The sequence below is a fragment of the Lepidochelys kempii genome, chromosome 6 (assembly GCF_965140285.1).
Source record: "Lepidochelys kempii isolate rLepKem1 chromosome 6, rLepKem1.hap1, whole genome shotgun sequence".
Classification (NCBI taxonomy): Eukaryota; Metazoa; Chordata; order Testudines; family Cheloniidae; genus Lepidochelys; species Lepidochelys kempii.
Genome location: NC_136385.1, coordinates 61,609,859 through 61,627,568, shown reverse-complemented (window position 1 = coordinate 61,627,568; position 17,710 = coordinate 61,609,859). Strand labels below are relative to the sequence as shown.

The 17,710-nt window shown below is 46.4% G+C and overlaps 1 protein-coding gene across 16 annotated transcripts in view; it reads right to left on the bottom strand.

The window, feature by feature from the left end:
* The window catches only part of NR1H3 (nuclear receptor subfamily 1 group H member 3), a 61,917-nt gene that overhangs the window by 34,070 nt on the left and 10,137 nt on the right, over positions 1-17,710 (bottom strand). For 9 of the 16 annotated variants that reach the window (XM_073348256.2, XM_073348257.2, XM_073348255.2 and 6 more), the window contains one exon: positions 15,577-15,631. The exons of 4 other annotated variants lie outside the window; for them this stretch is intronic. The gene's annotated coding sequence lies outside the window, so the exon portion shown is untranslated. Of the gene's footprint in view, positions 1-3,175; positions 3,325-15,576; positions 15,632-16,516; positions 16,626-16,750; positions 16,804-17,710 lie in introns of those variants that run through there. 3 more of the 16 variants (XM_073348254.1, XM_073348259.1, XM_073348262.2) reach the window with 3 other exon arrangements.

The window sequence follows — 17,710 nt, the reverse complement described above, 5'->3', positions numbered from 1 at the left end:
TTTTCTGAAATCTTAATTTACAATGGCTCAGCTATGACACTGTCATGTTTGCAGAAAACTGGCTTCAGGTCCAATTGGCTGAAATAAAAAACAAAGCATTGGGTTGGGGTCTGGATCTAGTAGAGTCCCACAGAGTAAGTGTTACAGCACTATGTAGGAGCTTGCATTGTGATAGGACAGCATAAAAACATACACAGACAGACCCATTCTCTTCCATCAGAAGAGTGGATGTTGTCCAGGGATCTGGTGCTCTAATGAGCACCTTCTCTTTTATACTATCTAGCAGATTTTCACAAACTTCCTAAAAGGCCTTAGTACTTCCTCTGAGCAGGTCTCTGGAAGCAAGAGGTTCTTTCCAGCTCTCACTGGCTTGCTTGTTCCTCCTCGTCTCTACAGCACTCTTTTCTCAGGCTCTGCTGGTGAAACCAGTGTTAAGATTGGTCTGATTTAATATCATCAGCAAGTATCTGTTAAGAAGGTAAAGAGTATGTTAATGACAGGCATAGGTCATGCTAAACTGGAAGGAATTGCTAGCACCCTGTCAGGAGAGAGAAATAACCCAAAGGGACCTAGAGAAATTAGACACACAGGCAGAAAATAAAGTGAGACTCAGCCTGGGGAAACACAGCTTGTACTTCAGGGGAAAAATAACTCAAAACCAAGATCCATGATGGGAGGGGAAAACCTGGGAAGCAGTGATGCCTAGTGATAGTGGACTGCACACTAGATAGGTGCTCGCAATGCAACAGGATAGCATAAAAGGCAATTCAGTTTTGCAGTGTCTAAACATTCATCGAGCAGGGGGATAGCCCCTCTCTGTACAGTTCTGGGAAAACAGAGATCAGCTTTGGGTCTACGCCTAAGGTCCTGGAGCAAACAGAGAATAGTGTCTCCCTATACAGCTTTCAGGAGACTCCATCTAAAATAATGTAGCAGTTTTGACATCTCAGTACCAGAAAGATGTCCACAAACTAGAGGGAGTACAGAGAAAAGCAACAGAAGAAAGAGACTGAAACAACTAAATATAACTTGTCTTATGGAGGACTGGAGGGGGGCAGGGAGATATAACAGTGTACAAGTACCTGAGGAATGTAAATACCAAGGAAAGGAGGACTTACTTAGGGTGGAAGATAGGATAAGTGAGATGAAACTAAGAAGGGGAAATTTAAGCTGAATATCAGGGGGAAAAAACATCTTAATGGTAAGATCTACTAGACTATGGAGTAATCACTCAAGGAAAGTGGAGAAGCCTCATTACTTAGGACACTGAAAAGCAGACTCGCTAAAGTCCTGGAACTTTCCCTCTAGGGACTAATCCTACAGAGAGATAGTAGGTGTGAACTAGATGAACACATGGGATTCATTCCTGCCTTTAATGTTGATGATGCAAAACACTGCCCACGGCTTCCCAAAAGCCTGGTACAGATGCAACCTCTCCTCCAGCCTCTGTCAAATGCAGCAGCCTATCCTGGATCACAAAGCAAAGCAGGGGAAGAATGGGACGGTCAAAGGGAGAGTCAGGTTATTCCTCTGAACTTCCACAAACTGGTCTGGCCACTGCATTTTGCCACGACTGAAGAGAAGTCCCAAGATATTTACCAATACCTCTCTACTGAGTTGGTGTGAGTGAGATGCCCCTGGCATGTTTCTTATATGATTATAAAGGGGCAATGAGAACAGGTTTCAAACAATTTAATTTTATCCCAGGCAGGAAGAAATACAGAACTGAAGTAACAGAGATGGGACTGTCTCTTTGTTATGTTTGCACAGGGCCTAAAACAAACGGGCCGGGACCTCTAGACACTACCACAATACAAATAATAAATACGTTAACTCCTCACTTAACGTTGTAGTTATGTTCCTGAAAATTTGTGACTTTAAGCGAAACGATGTTAAGCAAATTCAATTTCCCCATAAGAATTAATGTAAATGGGGGGGAGGGGGTTAGGTTCCAGGGAAATTTTTTTTCCACCAGACAAAAGACTATATTATATATACACACACACACGCAGTATAAGTTTTAAACAAACAATTTAATACTGGTACACAGGGCTGATGATTGTGAAGCTTGGTTCAGGGGGTTGAGTCAGAGAGATGGATATTTCCCAGGGAATGCCTTACTGCTAAATGATGAACTAGCAATCAGCTGAGCCCTCAAAGGTTAACCCACTGTTGTTAATGTAGCCTCACAGTCTACAAGTCAGCACAGATGGAGGGAGGGGAGACAGCATGGCAGACAGAGACACACACTGTGTGGGAGAGAGAGAGAGAGAGATGCGCATTGCCCTTTTAAGTATGCTGACCGCACTAAGTACACTGCCTTTTTAAGTAGATCAGCAAGTTGAGACAGAAGCTGCTGCCAGGAAGCTTCCTCCATCCTGAGCCCTGTCGTGTCCCATCCCCATCCTCATCCCCATCCCCATCCCCCCCGCCCCATGGAGATATGGGGTAAGCGGGCTGCAGGAGCAGGAGCACACCCTGACATTAGCCCCGCTCTTTCCCCCCCCCCCACACACACACAGCAAGCAGGAGGCTCCAGAGAGCAGCTCCAAGGCAGAGGGCAGGAGCAGCACACGGCAGTGGGGGAGGGACAGCTGAACTGCTGGCAACTGATAGCCTACTGCCGCACAGGGAATTTAGGGCAACGGGGAGCTGATGGGGGGCTGCCGGTCTACCCTGGTTCCAAGCCCCCATCAGCTAGCTGCAACGGGTTGCTAACAACGTTATAAGGGAGCATTCCGCAACTTTAAACAAGCATGTTCCCTAATTGATCAGCAATGTAACAACGAAACAATGTTAACCTGGACGACTTTAAGTGAGGAGTTAATGTATAATAATCCAGGCCAGGCCAGGATCAGACCTGGAGACTTTTCTCTACTCTGCTTCAGTGCACAGCCTCACTTCTGGCAGCTCCTGCGCTTCTACCCTTGCAGGTGTCCCCCTGACCATAATATCTCACATTGTCCTAAATCCTTCAGTGAACAGGGGATTGTTCCCTTCCAGGAGAGACCATGGGCATCTCTGTGCTAGGAATGCTCATTTCCAAGTCCCAAAGCAGACTGGATTCAGATGTGGCCAACTCCAATCTCACACCAGAGCCCACAAAGTCCCCAAAATAAAAAAACCCCTAAGCCACCCAATAACTGCCCTACAAGCAGCCCTCCAGCTCACCTACCTGGTCCTGCAGCAAAGCCTCCCTCCTGCCTGTCTCTCTTGTTAGTTCCTTTTTTCCTTCAGTGCCAATGGCTGAGGTTTTGCCTTTGCCCTGACAGTGATCTCCCACCCAGAGCCTGGGAGGCCTGAAGAGCCCGCAGCAGCACAAGCAGAGAGAGAGAGTGTGAGTGAGTGTGAGTACTTTCAGGCCTGTGAGTTCTCAGAATGGGCTGTGCTTTTCTGCTCCTTCCCTCCCTCCCTGTGGGCTGCCGGATGCCCTTGGTCCTGTAACTGAGAGAAGGAGAAAGGAGAAGGGGTTACTCCAGTTCATTCACACTGTACGCAGGGCTCCCTTTGGCCTCTTTTCCTGTTTGCCTGTAAATGCCAGCTCCCCTGAATGAGTGATGACGAGAAAGGCTGATTTGTTCCCTGTGGCTCAGAGTTTGGGGGTGAGTTGGGGAATGGTGTCGGGATTTCATACAGTCACAATTACTGGTATGGAGTTTCTCATGGTGTCATCTGCCCAAACCTTGCTAGCCTCTGGCAGAGAGGTCAATCTAGATCTGGACAATGGCTGCCTCAGAGCTTTTCTACATGAACATTTAGTTCACAGCAACCTGTGGTATCAATCAATCCCTCAATAGCTTGCCATGCACTAATTGTCCACGTGGACCCTGCTGACATGCACTAAAAGTTCCTTGGTGTGCTATGATCTACCCCCACTTTGAAACAGGACTAGATCAAAGTGCACTGAGGAACTGTTAAGTGTGCATCAGAAGGGTCCACGTGAACAGTTAGTGCGCAGCGGGTTAACACAAGGTAGATTCACACCCCAGCTTGCCACAAACTAAATGTTTGTGTAGACAAGCCCTAACTCAACTCCAGACTATTCTATTCTAACTGGGATTTTATACTGTACCCATAATGTTGGGTTCTGAGCCTCAGGCAAATCTAGAGCATATACGACCTCAGGGAAAGCAGAAATCAAGACATGTATGGGATTCAGGAAGGAAGATGTTATCATGATGATCCCCTCCCCTCCTTCCCCCCCTCAAACCACAACACACAAGTGATGGAATGGCAGTCACCCCTCATCATCCCTATCTCCACAAGAGGAATGGCTCCCAAAGACATAATCCCAATTGGGTGACAGAGTCCAGCTGCTGCTTAGAAGCTATATAGGTCCCTGCAGCACCTGCATGGGAGAACAGCAGCAGAGCCTGCTATTTTGAAACTGAACTGCAGCAACCCTGGGAGCTTGGCTTTGACTTCAGCTCAGCATCAGTTTGACTTCACTATCAGTACCAATTTTTGGATGGCAGGAAACACAAAGTGGCTTTGACTTTGACAGGGACTTCAAACAGGAAAAATCCCATCTCATCCAGGAGGAGAAGCAGAGAAACACACACCAACAAACACCCCTCTTTCCAACAGGAAAACAAAGACAGGTCTGCTCAGCTGCTTGTGTAGGGGAGCAGAGGAGGGGTGTTTAGTCTGGGCCTTGTCTACACTAGAAAAGTATAGCTATATCAACAAATCCTCCTAGTGGAGACACAGCTTAGACAGCAAAAGATTTATTTTGCCAGTATAGTTTATATTGGTTCTCTGAACAAAAAAACTATACTGGGAACAAAACGTTTTGTTGGTATAACTGTCATAACTATGTTGGTTGGAGGTCTGTGTGATTTTTTTCCACACTCTTGACATATCTGTGCCAGTAAAACTTTTAAGTGTAGACCAGGCCTAGGAAGCCTACAGAAAAATTCTACTGGGAAACAGCCTGATACAACCAAAACCCTGGTCTGAGGAACTAAAGCTGAGAAGCTTGCAGCTCACCAGACAAGTTGCTGATCTGCACTTAAACCTTCTAGGTGCAGTGATAGCTCAACCTGGCTGAGTTGATAACTCAATCTGAAGGCTGAAAATGAGAACTAGTCCCTGCCTCAGTTTTCTTTTAAATTCTACCAAATGTCAGCAGAGAGAGAGAATTTGCATGCCCCATTGCTTTACTGAGTCTCCACTAGGAGAATTTGTTGATATAGCTATACTTTTCTAGTGTAGACAAGGCCCCAGACTAACTGTATACCCCAAATTAAAAAACACAGTAAAATAACTAAAAAAAGAGCCACCGTTGCTTAACAACGATGTAAAAGAAGCAGTGAGAGATAAAAAGGAATCTTTTAAAAAGTGGAAGTAAAATCCTAGTGAGGTAAATAGAAAGGAGCATAAACACTGCCAAATTAAGTGTAAAAATATAATAAGAAAAGCCAAAAAAGGAGTTTGAAGAACAGATAGTCAAAAACTCAGAAGGTAATAACAAAATGTTTTTTAAGTACATCAGAAGCAGGAAGCCTGCTAAACAACCTGTGGGGCCCCTGGACAATCAAGATACAAAAGGAGCACTTAAATACGATAAAGTCATTGTGGAGAAACTAAATTAATTCTTTGCTTCAGTCTTCACGGCTGAGGATGTTAGGGAGATTCCCAAACCTGAGCCGTCCTTTGTAGGGGACAAATCTGTGGAATTGTCACAGATTGAAGTGTCGTTAGAGGAGGTTTTGGAATTAATTGATAAACTTAACAGTAACAAGTCACCGGGACCAGATGGCATTCACCCAAGAGTTCTGAAAGAACTCAAATGTGAAATTGCAGAACTATTAACTATGGTTTGTAACCTGTCCTTTAAATCAGTTTCTGTACCCAATGACTGGAAGATAGCTAATGTAACTCCAATATTTAAAAAGGGCTCTAGAGATGATCCTGGCAATTACAGACTGGTAAGTCTAGCGTAAGTACCAGGAAAATTAGTTGAAACAACGGTAAAGAATAAAATTGTCAGACACATAGAAGAACATAAATTGTTGGGCAAAAGTCAACATGGTTTCTGTAAAGGGAAATCATGTCTTACTAATCTATTAGAGTTCTTTGAAGGGGTCAACAAACATGTGGATAAGGGGGATCCAGTGGACATAGTGTATTTAGATTTCCAGAAAGCCTTAGACAAGGTCCCTCACCAAAGGCTCTTATGTAAATTAAGTTGCCATGGGATAAGAGGGAGGATCCTTTCATGGATTGAGAACTGGTTAAAAGACAGGAAACAAAGGGTACGACTAAATGGTAAATGGAGAGGGGTAACCAGAGGTAAAAGTAAGCCAGTATGGTCTGGTACGGCGTACCGGCAAGAGCCAGTACACCATGCTGGACCAGACCGGCTTCCCCAGGCTGGCGCTTTAAATGGCCCGGGGCTCCTCGCAGCGGCCGGAGCTCCGGGCCCTTTAAAGTGCCACCAGAGCCCTGCCCCCACTACCCCAGGGGCTCTGGCAGTGGGGCTCGGGCAGTGCTTTAAAGGGCCCGGGGCTTCAGCCGCTGCAGGGAGCCCTTGGCCCTTTAAAGCACCGTCCGAGCCCTGCTGCCGGAGCCCCGGGGTAGCGACGGCAGGGCTCCAGCAGTGATTTAAACAGCCAGGGGCTCCAGCCGCTGCAGGGAGCCCTGGGCCCTTTAAAACACCCCCCAAGCCCCACTGCCAGAGCCCTGGGGTAGTGGTGGCAGGGCTCCAGCGATGATTTAAAGCGCCCAAGCTCCAATGAGGTAGCGGTGGCCAGAGCCCAGGGTCCTTCAAATTGCCCCTGAGCCCTGGGGCTCCCAGCTGCCTCTGCAGCTGGTAGTTCCAGGGGTGATTTAAAGGCCCTGGGGCTCCCAGCCGCAGCCCTGGGGCGTTTAAATCTTGATTTAAAGGGCCCAGGTATTTAAAGGCCCCGCCTCTTCTGGTCGAGGCCACGCCCCTGCCCCCCACTCAAGACTCCGGAGTACTGGTAAGTCCTTTAAGTTACTTTCACCTCTGGGGGTAACTAGTGGGGTTCCCCAAGGGTCAGTCCTAGGATCAATCCTATTCAACTTATTCATAAATGATTTGGAGAAAGGGGTAAACAATGAGGTGGCAAAGTTTGCAGACGACACTAAACTACTCAAGATAGTTAAGACCAAAGCAGACTGTGAAGAACTTCAAAAAGATCTCACAAAACTAAATGATTGGGCAACAAAATGTCAAATGAAATTTAATGTGGATAAATGTAAAGTAATGCACATTGGAAGAAATAACCCCAACTATACATACAATATGATGGGGGCTAATTTAGCTACAACAAATCAGGAGAGAGATATTGGAGTCATCATGGATAGTTCTCTGAAGACATCCACGCAGTGCGTAGCGGCAGTCAAAAAAGTAAACAGGATGTTAGGAATCATTTAAAAAGGGATAGAGAATAAGACAGAGAATATCTTATTGCCCTTGTATAAATCCTTGGTACGCTCACATCTTGAATACTGCGTACAGATGTGGTCCCCTCATCTCAAAAAAGATATACTGGCATTAGAAAAGGTTCAGAGAAGGGCAACTAAAATGATTAGGGGTTTGGAATGGGTCCAGTGTGAGGAGAGATTAAAGAGGCTAGGACTTTTCAGCTTGGAAAAAAGGAGACTTTTTCCAAGCTGAAAAGTCCTAGAAGGTAGGAGAGACCACTATCATGACCACTGCCTCCGACTCTCAATCCTACACCCCAATCCCGGACACCTGCCTCTTTTGCGGCATGAGGGAAACCCTGGTGCACATCTATCTGGAGTGCGCCAGGCTGCAGCCCCTATTCCGGCTCCTCACGAATATTTTGTTAAGATTTTGGTTGCAACAGGCCTGTTTGACAGAGAGAAATCTAGGTTTGGGAGTCTTATTGGGATCCAGGAAGATTTTGGCCCCACTAAGTCGCAGGACCTCCTGGTCAACCTCCTCCTGGCCCTGGCTAAAGTGGCCATCTATAAAACCAGGGTGAGGAGGTTGGCCGATGGAGTCTCCTGTGACTGTGGGGCCTATTTCCGATCCTCTGTTCGTTCACGCCTCCGGGCAGAGTTCCTCTGGGCGGCGTCCACTGACTCCCTTGATGCCTTTGAGGAGCAGTGGGCGCTGTCCGGGGTTCTCTGCTCGGTGTCCCCATCAGGTTCCCTTTGTTTGACCCCTTGACCGCACTCCTGTCCCTGTTGTTCATTAGTTGTCCCCCCTAATTATTTGGTTTTCCAGGTCTTGTGGACTCCCCACCCCTTAGGCTGGGGGGGATCCTTTAGCAGTAGGCGGGCTTTGCCTGCCCACTTCCTGGATCCCCATAAGACTCCCAAATCTAGATTTCTCTCTGTCAAACAGGCCTGTTGCCACTCTAATTTCCACAAAACTGGGCAACTTCTGGTGCCCAGGTGTCACAGGGTCTCTGCAGGCTTCCTCCCTCTTGAGCCTGCGCCCGGTGTCTAGGCTGGTATAATAAAGAATCTTCCATGCCTTCTTCTGCTGGATCACCCAAGTGTCTTTATTTACAGTGTTTGTGCAGTTCCTAGATCTCCCAACAGCTAGTGCCCCACAGACCCTCCCCAGGGTCTTCTGGCTTTTGAGGCATCCTTCTTTGGTAAGGAGACAGCAATACCACCATCCCATCTCCTCCCAGGATAGCTTACTCACTGAGGTTTGCCTGGGGCTTTTATAGCCCTCTTGTGCCTCAGCCCAGCTGTCAGTACTTAGCTCAGCATGTTCCTCTGAGCCAGCCCTCATTAGGGCTTGCAGCTGGGCTCTCTGCTGAATCCCTGTGTCTCTACCCCTGGCCTCCTGGCCAGAGAGCAGGCTGCAGCCAGCATTTTGGCAGGGCCTTAAAGGGGTTTACCCCTGCCCTGCCACACCAGGGGATAAGAAATAGGAGGAAAACAGAAGAGAGGGATGGGGAATAAGAGAGAGTGACAGTAATGCTTATTGGAAAATAATATACTTCTTTTTTTTGCTAAGTCATCCTCCCTCTCTCTCTCTCTTCTACTGTCTGTTTCATCAACTTGTTGCATCTTGCCATAACTTAGATCCGTGGTTTTCAAACCGTGGGTCACAACTCAGAATGGAAGGGACTGGATCATGGCAGCTCTGATGAGCACCGCTGACCAGGCCGTTAAAAGTCCTGTCGATGGTGCTGCCCAGCTAAGGCAGGCTGCGACACTGCGCTGTGCCCTGGAAGCAGCCAGCAGCAGGTCTGGCTCCTAGACAGGGGAGGCCATGGGGATCTGCGCGTTGCCCCCACCCTGAGCACCGGCTCCGCACTCCCATTGGCTGCTTCCCGGCCAATGGGAGCTGAGGGGGGGTGCCTGCGGGTGACAGCCACGTGGAGCCACTTGCACACCTCCACCTAGGAGCCGGACCTGCTGCTGGCCGCTTCCAGGGCATAGCGCTGACTGCGGTACCAGGACAGATGGGAAGCTTGCCTCTGTACCTCGGCTGCGCTGCTGACTGGGAGCCACCAGAAGTAAGCCCATGCCCCAATCCCCTGCCCCAGCCCTGAGCCCCCCCCCAATCCTGGAGCCCCCTCCTGCACCGCAAACCCCTCATCCCTGGCCCCACCTCAGAACCTGCACCCTGCAGCCCAGAACCCTGACCCTATCCCACACCCCAACCCTCTGCCCCAGCCCAGAGCCCCCTCCCAAACTCTGAACTTCTCATTTTTGGCCCCATCCTGCAGCCCTCATCCCCGCACCCCAAGCCTCTGTCCCAGCCTTGAGCCCCTCCTACACCCCAAACCCCTCATCCCCAGCTCCACTGGGTCGCAGGCATCAAAAATTTTCTTCAACTGGGTCGCCAGAAAAAAAGTTGGAAAACCACTGACCTAAACTGTATGCTCTTGGGAGCATGGACTCTTTACAGTGTGTCTGTCTAGCCCCGAACGCAATGGGGCCCTGACTGATGCCTGCTGGTTCTGTTGCAATACAAATAAATAAATTATAATAATAATAAAGGAGGAGAGAGATTTGGTACTGGGTTGAGAAATGGGCAGGAAAATCATGAAGATTCCAAAGACCAGCAGAGAAATGTTTTTATTTCCATTAACAGCAGTAACAGCCTATCTGCATACAGTGGCCAGGAAGGAAGGATGATACCATAGTACATTGCCTACATAAAAACATAAATTAGATACTGGGACCGGGGTCTTAATTCACTAGATAGTCACTTCAAAATAAATGAGCTCAACTATTGATATTGAATATCTCAGTCTAGTCCCCATATGTCCAAAACCCAAATACTTCGGCAGGATTTACTGTCTTTACATTTAAGATAATGGAACACTAGGGTCAAGACTGAGGTGCAGCAGTAAAGCTGGATTAGGGAACCCAGAACTGGATTATCAGGTGATACCAGGAAGTATTTAGGGGTATCAACAGAGATGTGAAGGTGCAGGGGGGAAGGACTGAAATAGTGGATGGGGTTCACAGCATGTCAGGAGCAAGGACTTTAGGAGCTCTGTGTGAGGGATGCCTGCACAACATTTGGCCATATTTTGCCTGGCTCTAGTCAGCATGACCACTGCACTTCTTCTATTTGGGCCAAATTCAATTAAACACTGAAGAAAAGAAGAAACTCCATGTGCTGCAACAGTTTGTAAGGAAGCCGAAAATCTTCTGTAAAGCTGCAGAATGAAAAATAATGGGTGGGATGGATTAAAAGGTCTGTGCAAATGAGAGAGGATCTGTGTGACAGCAAGAGAGCATGTGAGAGGGCGTGTGACAGTCTGTGTAACAGAGTGCATGTGTAGATCTAATTCCCTCTGAGGCATTAGTCCAAATGTGGAGTTGAACTTTCTGCAGACTTTGTGCTGCCAAGCATTGTCCCTTCTCACAGCCTCTGACATCACCACAAATGCTCAGCTGGAAAACAGTCCTGGAGTCAGGCACAGTCTGCTGATTCTGGGCCAGCCAGTGAAAGGGCTGCACTCAGAGCACACCCATCAGATGGGAAGCAAGAGCCCCCCATTCCAACAGGAAGTCTCCAAATACTCAGTAGATTTAGGTGCCTCCAAATGCCCCATCCTTAACACAATCCAGTCCAGCATGGGCCACAGGGTCAATAACATTACATGCATCAGTCCTTCTGGAATTCCAGCCAAAATGAGCTCAAATCTCACATTTACGTATTAGCGGAAGAACTGATCTGAGGATCAAATAAACTGAGAACAACTACATCATGGGATCAAAACAACAGGGAAATTTACCTGTATTTAGGTAAAAAAAAATTTTTTTTTTGAGTAATAATGTCCACAGATCCATTACAATAGGTTCTTAAGCCTGCTCGCAGCTGGGGTGCAGAACCAGAAAGGTCAGTCACACGCAGCAGAGGAATGCCCCACTGCCTGAACTTCCCTTCAGTTGAGACAACTTCCACAGCCAGAATGACATAGTTCTGTTTTCCCAAAGTACAGATTGTGCTAAACATATTTTGAAGAAAATACAATTATAGTTTCCCCTAATGAAATAAACTGAATCTTTTAATGCCAATTTTCTGGATGATCCTTTTGTATTCAGAGTGGACTGGATCTGTGAAACTTATTACTTGAAGAAAGGAAATTTTCCTATTCTTCATCCTGCTAAGGTCCACAGATTCATTGCAATGGGATTTTCACAGTGGTATGTCTCCAGAGTAGGAAGTAAGATCATCCTTTAAATATAGACATCCATAATACATTATATTATCCTCTATTCTTCTCTGGGCATTAAGGTGTGGAGAAAACCTGCTGAAAATTAACAAAGGTTAAAGTCTGAATGTCCAATATATAGTGTTTTGGAGAATGTATGTCTTGATGGCCATGTGGCTACCTAGCAGATCTCATTACAGGAGACACAACTTCCCTGACCTAAGATTGCCAATGTTCCTAAAGACTGGATTTGATGCTTAACAGAAGGAAAAGTATTTCTTGAATTTTACTTGGAAATGAATGCTATAACAGTTTTAAAGGCTACTTGTCTGAATTAAAGGTACAATACTGGATCCCACCAAAGAAAGCTATCTACTTCTAAAACTCGTCTGATTGGTGGTAATAGCTATTAGGAAATCTATTTAATGCAAAAGAAGTGTGATATCATATCTGCCACAGGGATTCCATTTGGGTAAGACTGCAAGAATCAGAATGACGTTCCAGAGTCAGGCTCTATAACCTTGTGGGGCTGACATCACAGTAGTTTACCCTAAGAAGACATTTAACATAATTTGTACAAAACTTCCTTTTCTTGACCATACCGAGAACATTATAGTTCAGAGACTTGATCATTTGCTTGGGCACTCTCATACAACCACATTACAACACGTCTGGAGGAAATCCAAGATTATGCTTCATTGGCTTAATGTGGTAATTAAACCACGCATTTTACTTCAACCACTACACTGTACTAAGTTCTACTTGTTGATGTTTTTCTGGAGTCCATAGGAATAATCACTTCATCCACGTATCCATTTTGGATACTATCTGGTACTGTTTGGAGGATTGGTTTTTGCAATTGCAGACCCCCTCAGTGAGATGGAGACATCAGAAGATAGCCATTTCCTCACAAATTGAAAGTCTAGCATCACTTGGAGTCTAACTCCAGATAAGGCTCCTTGAGAGTCTTGCAGATAGCTCTGGGACAAGAGCAGCTACTGACTCACCCAGTATCCTGAATTTGTTCCAGCTAGGTTGGGCATTTCACAGGTCCAAAAATAACTGGTGAATTTCCTGGTCAAATATTGGTCAAAGATTGCCAAATAACATAAAAAATGATCAAATATTTTGAAGCACTAATTTATTAGATTTAAATACTAGACCATCCCTGACAGGTTGTCATAAATATAAAGGGAAGGGTAAACACCTTTAAAATCCCTCCTGGCCAGAGGAAAAACCCTTTCACCTGTAAAGGGTTAAGAAACTAGGATAACCTTGCTGGCACCTGACCAAAATGACCAATGAGGAGACAAGATATTTTCAAAAACTGGAGGGAGGGAGAAACAAAGGCTCTCTGTGTGTGTGTGAGATGCTTTTGCCAGGGACAGAACAGGAATGGAGCCTTAGAACTTAGTAAGTAATCTAGCTAGATATGCGTTAGATTCTGTTTTCTTTAAATGGCTGAGAAAATAAGCTGTGCTGAATGGAATGGATATTCTTGTTTGTGTGTCTTTCTGTAACTTAAGGTTTGGCCTAGAGGGATTCTCTATGTTTTGAATCTAATTACCCTGTAAGGTATTTACCATCCTGATTTTATAGAGGTGATTCTTTTACTTTTTCTTCTGTTAAAATTCTTCTTTTAAGAACCTGATTGCTTTTTCATTGTTCTTAAGATCCAAGGGTTTGGGTCTGTGTTCACCTATGTAAATTGGTGAGGATTTTTATCAAGCCTTCCCCAGGAAAGGGGGTGTAGGGTTTGGGGAGGATTTTGGGGGAAAAGACGTTTCCAAGCGGGCTCTTTCCCGGTTATATAACTGTTAGACGCTTGGTGGTGGCAGGGATAAAAGTACAAGGGCAAAAGGTAAAATAGTTTGTACCTTGGGGAAGTTTTAACCTAAGCTGGTAAAAATAAGTTTAGGAGGTTTTCATGCAGGTCCCCACATCTGTACCCTAGAGTTCAGAGTGGGGAAGGAACCTTGACACAGGTATTTGTCCAACCTGTTCTTAAACACCTCCAATGATTGGGATTCCACAACCTCCCCTGGAAGCCTATTCCAGAGCTTTACTATCCTCAGAATTAGGAAGTGTTTTCCTAATATCCAACATAAATCGCCCTTGCTGCAGATTAAGCCCATTACTTCTAGTCCCATCTTCAGCTGACATGGAAAACAATTGATCAGAATCCTCTGTATAACAGCCCTCAACATAACTGTAGACTGTTATCAGGGGTCCCCTTAGTTTTCTTTTCTCAAGACTAAACGTGCCAAGTGTTTTTTTACTTTTCCTCATAGGTCAGGTTTTCTAAATCTTTTATTTTTTTGTTGCTCTCCTCTGAACTCTCTAATTTGTCCACATCTTTCTTAAAGTATGGAGCCCAAAACTGGACACTGTAACTCCAAATGAGGCCTCACCAGTGACAAGTAGAGGGGGATAATTATCTACCATTTTTTACATACAACACTCCTGTTTATACACCCCAGAATAATATTGGTCTTTTTAGCAACTACATCCCATGGCTGACTCATAAAATTTCTGATCCACTATAACCCCCTGATCCTTTTCAGCAGTACTACTGCCTACCTAGTTATTCCCCATTTGATTTCTCCTTCCTAAGTGTAGTGCTTTGCACTTATCTTTACTGAATTTCATCTTGTGGATTTCAGATCAATTTTCCAATTTGAGAAGGTCATTAGGAATTCTACTCGTCCTACAAAGTGCTAGCAACCCTCCCAGTGTGGCACCATATGCCAATGTGATAAGCATACTCTCCATTTCATTAGCCGAGACATTAATTAAAAAATTGAAGTGTCAGACCCAGGACAGACCCTTACAGACCACCAGTAGATGTGTGATTCTGAACCATTAATAACTAGTCTTTGAGTACAGTCTTTTGATCAATTTTCCAACCACCTTATTGTAATTTCATATACACCACATATTGCAGAGCACCCACCGGCAGCTCCCTGTCCCGCCCCCAGCCCCAGCTCACCTCCGCTCCGCCTCCTCCCCTGAACTCACTGCCCTGCTCCGCTTCTCTGCTGCCCCCCCACCCCGGCTTCCTGCGAATCAGCCGGGGGGTGGGGGTGAGAAGCAAGCGGCAGCTTCACACTCAGGCCCAGAGAGGCGGAGGTGAGCTGGGGGCAGGGGACGCAAGGAGGGCCGCCTGCGCCACAACAGGTAACCCGGGGGGCGCACAGGGAAAGTGCTCCCCACCCCAGCTCACCTCTGCCACCCTGGGCCTGAGCGCAAAGCCGCCACCTGTTTCTCAGTCCTCCCAGGCTTCCCGTGCGAACAGCTGATTCGCAGGAAGCCGGGGGCGGAGGGGCGGGGGCGGGCGGAGAAGCAGAGTGGGGCGGCACGTTCAGGGGAGGAGGCAGAGCTGAGGTGAGCCGGGTGTGGGTGGGGAGCTGCCAGTGGGTGCTTTGCACCTACCAAATTTTCCCCGTGGGTGCTCCAGCCCTGGAGCACCCATGGAGTCAGTGCCTGAGGCGCCACTTCTGGCCAGTTGTTAAATTTAGAAGCCTTTTTAGAACCGGTTGTCCCCCGTGGAGTTGGCGCCTAAGGCGCCACTTTTGATGTGATCAGTGGGGGGAGCGGCCACTTCCCCTGCTCCCCCCCAGCTACGCTCCCCCGCCCCTAGGAGCCAGAGGAACCTGCCGGATGCTATCTGGGAGCTGCCCCAAGTAAGCACCGCTGGGACTCCCCACCTCGCTCCCTAGCAGCTGACAGGGGAGGGGGGTGGATGGGGCAGGGGTCCCGGGGGGGGGTCAAGGAACGCGGCGGGCTGGATGGGGCAGGAGTCCCGGGGGGGGGTGGCAGTGAGGGGGCAATGACCCCCTCTTGGGGTGAGGAGGGAATCGGTTGTTAAGATTTTGGCAGCTCATCACTGCATATTGCTTCACATTTCTTATGAGAACGTCATGAGGGACAGTATCAAAAGCCTTACCAGAATCAAGATCTATCACATCTACAGCTTCCCCTCATCCAGTAGGCCAGGAACCCTGTCAAAGAAGGAAATTAGGTTGGTTTGACAAGACGTTCTTCGATTAAAAAATGAAAGAATGGCAACAAGATGCAACCAAAAAGGTAGGCCACCACCTACATCAGGGCATTTTTGCTGGAATATTTGACCACAACCAAATGATAAGTGGTCAATTTTGACATTATTTGACCAGGCCATTAACTGGCTTGCCAAGCCTAGTTCCAGCTACCACTTGTAAAATAGCATTCTCCCTCTTGTTTTACTCCAAGGACAGCTTCATCTTGCCATATGATTTGTATTCTTTTCTACAGCCTCTGGCAGGAGAAAGGAAAAAGTAGATTTATAATCCTATTATTCTAAATAGTTTCAGCTTTCCATAAAGTTTCCCACTGTATCACTAAGAGAGCTGGAAACTGATATGCCCATGATGAAGGCCCCACATGTGTGCATGAAACAAATTTGTGTCTCACTATCTTTTTCAGAGAGAAGCCCACAGACTATGGGATTTTTAGGTTGATGGGGATCATATTTGCAATACTGACCATCCATGTTAGCATTGACTGTGAAAGCATGTGGAGAATGTCAAATACATTTCACACTTTTATTTTTATTGTTCTTGAGCTGCTGTTGACAGAGACCTTTCATGCCAATGGGAGGGGGCTGAGGTGATGCCTGCCTGGAGTCAGCTGCCTGTGAAGGGCCTGTATAGTGAGGACATTCTTTCAAGTAAAAATTTCCCCAGTTAGAAATGATGAGTCCCTGGCCACCACAGAATATAGCCACATTTATCTTTGACAGTGAGAGGTTAAACTTGGACTGGAGCACACTGAGGAACCTTCTGGCCTTATAAAATGGAGATGAGAGGACTAGAAAGAAACAGATGGTGGGCCAAGATGTTCCTTACTGCCTGCTTGTTCTTCCATATCTGGGCTCTTCCCCCAACTCTCATCACTCCATGGCCTCATCACTCCATGGCCAAGGGGAGGAGATGGGGACGAGGACAAGGCATGGCAACCTGCAGCAGCTGCAGCTAAGAACAATAACCTGGACGTTAAAGTGTTGCAATCCACAGTGGCAGCCAAAGACAACAGCCAGATGGTTAGGGCACTGTGACCCGCAGCAGCAGCCTGATCCTTACCTAATCTTTTAGGTGAGGCAGAAAATCCTCATTCTTCTATTATGGTATCTTCCCTAGGAACACACAGAGAGTTAAATAGCTATAGCATGTCTAGGGAAGCCCCAGACCTCCTAAGCATAGTTTCACAGGACTCTGTACTCTGCCTGAAAAGGTCTATCCTCTATTTTGTTTGTTTTAAAATATACATTTTATTATTTTTATCCCCTAACTTTCATTCAGAGAACTGGCTTTTCTCTACTAAGAAGAAAGAATTCCCTTTTTGTGTGTGTGAGCACACCCACAGGAATCAAAACAAGGACCCCTTCTATCTCTCTCTGGGAAGATACTGGCCAGGGGCTGAAGAACGGAGTCCCCAGAAAATCTAACCCTCTCTATTGCATGGGATCTACAGGGGCCAGATGGGTCTGTCTCTCCCCTGGAAGTCCACTGAAGAAATCAGCAGGGATCCCTGGAGGCTTATTACAGAAGTGGCAGCAGAGAAAAGGAACTGGACCCAAATGCCTCTTAGCACACTCTCTGGTGTTTATAAAGTAATCAATTCCAAGGCCAGAAGAGATCACTGTGATCATCTAGTCTGACCTCCTGTATCACACAGACCCCAGAACTTACCAAAATAATTCCTATAAAAACATCCAATCTTGACTTTAAAACTGTTAACAAGGCAGAATTGACCATAACCCTGGGTAAATTGTTCCAAGGGTTAATTACCCTCACAGCAAAAAAATTTACACTTTATTTTCAGTCCAAACTCATCTAGCTTCAACTTCCAGCCATTGAATCATGTTATACTTTTCTCTGTGAGACTGAAGAGTGTATTATCAAATATTCGTTCCTCAGGTGGATGTTTTATAGACTGAAAATAAGTAACCCATTAACCTTTTCTTGAGCTCATTGAATCTACCACTTATAAGGCATGTTTTCTAATCCTTTAATCATTCTCAAGACTCTTCTTTGAACCCT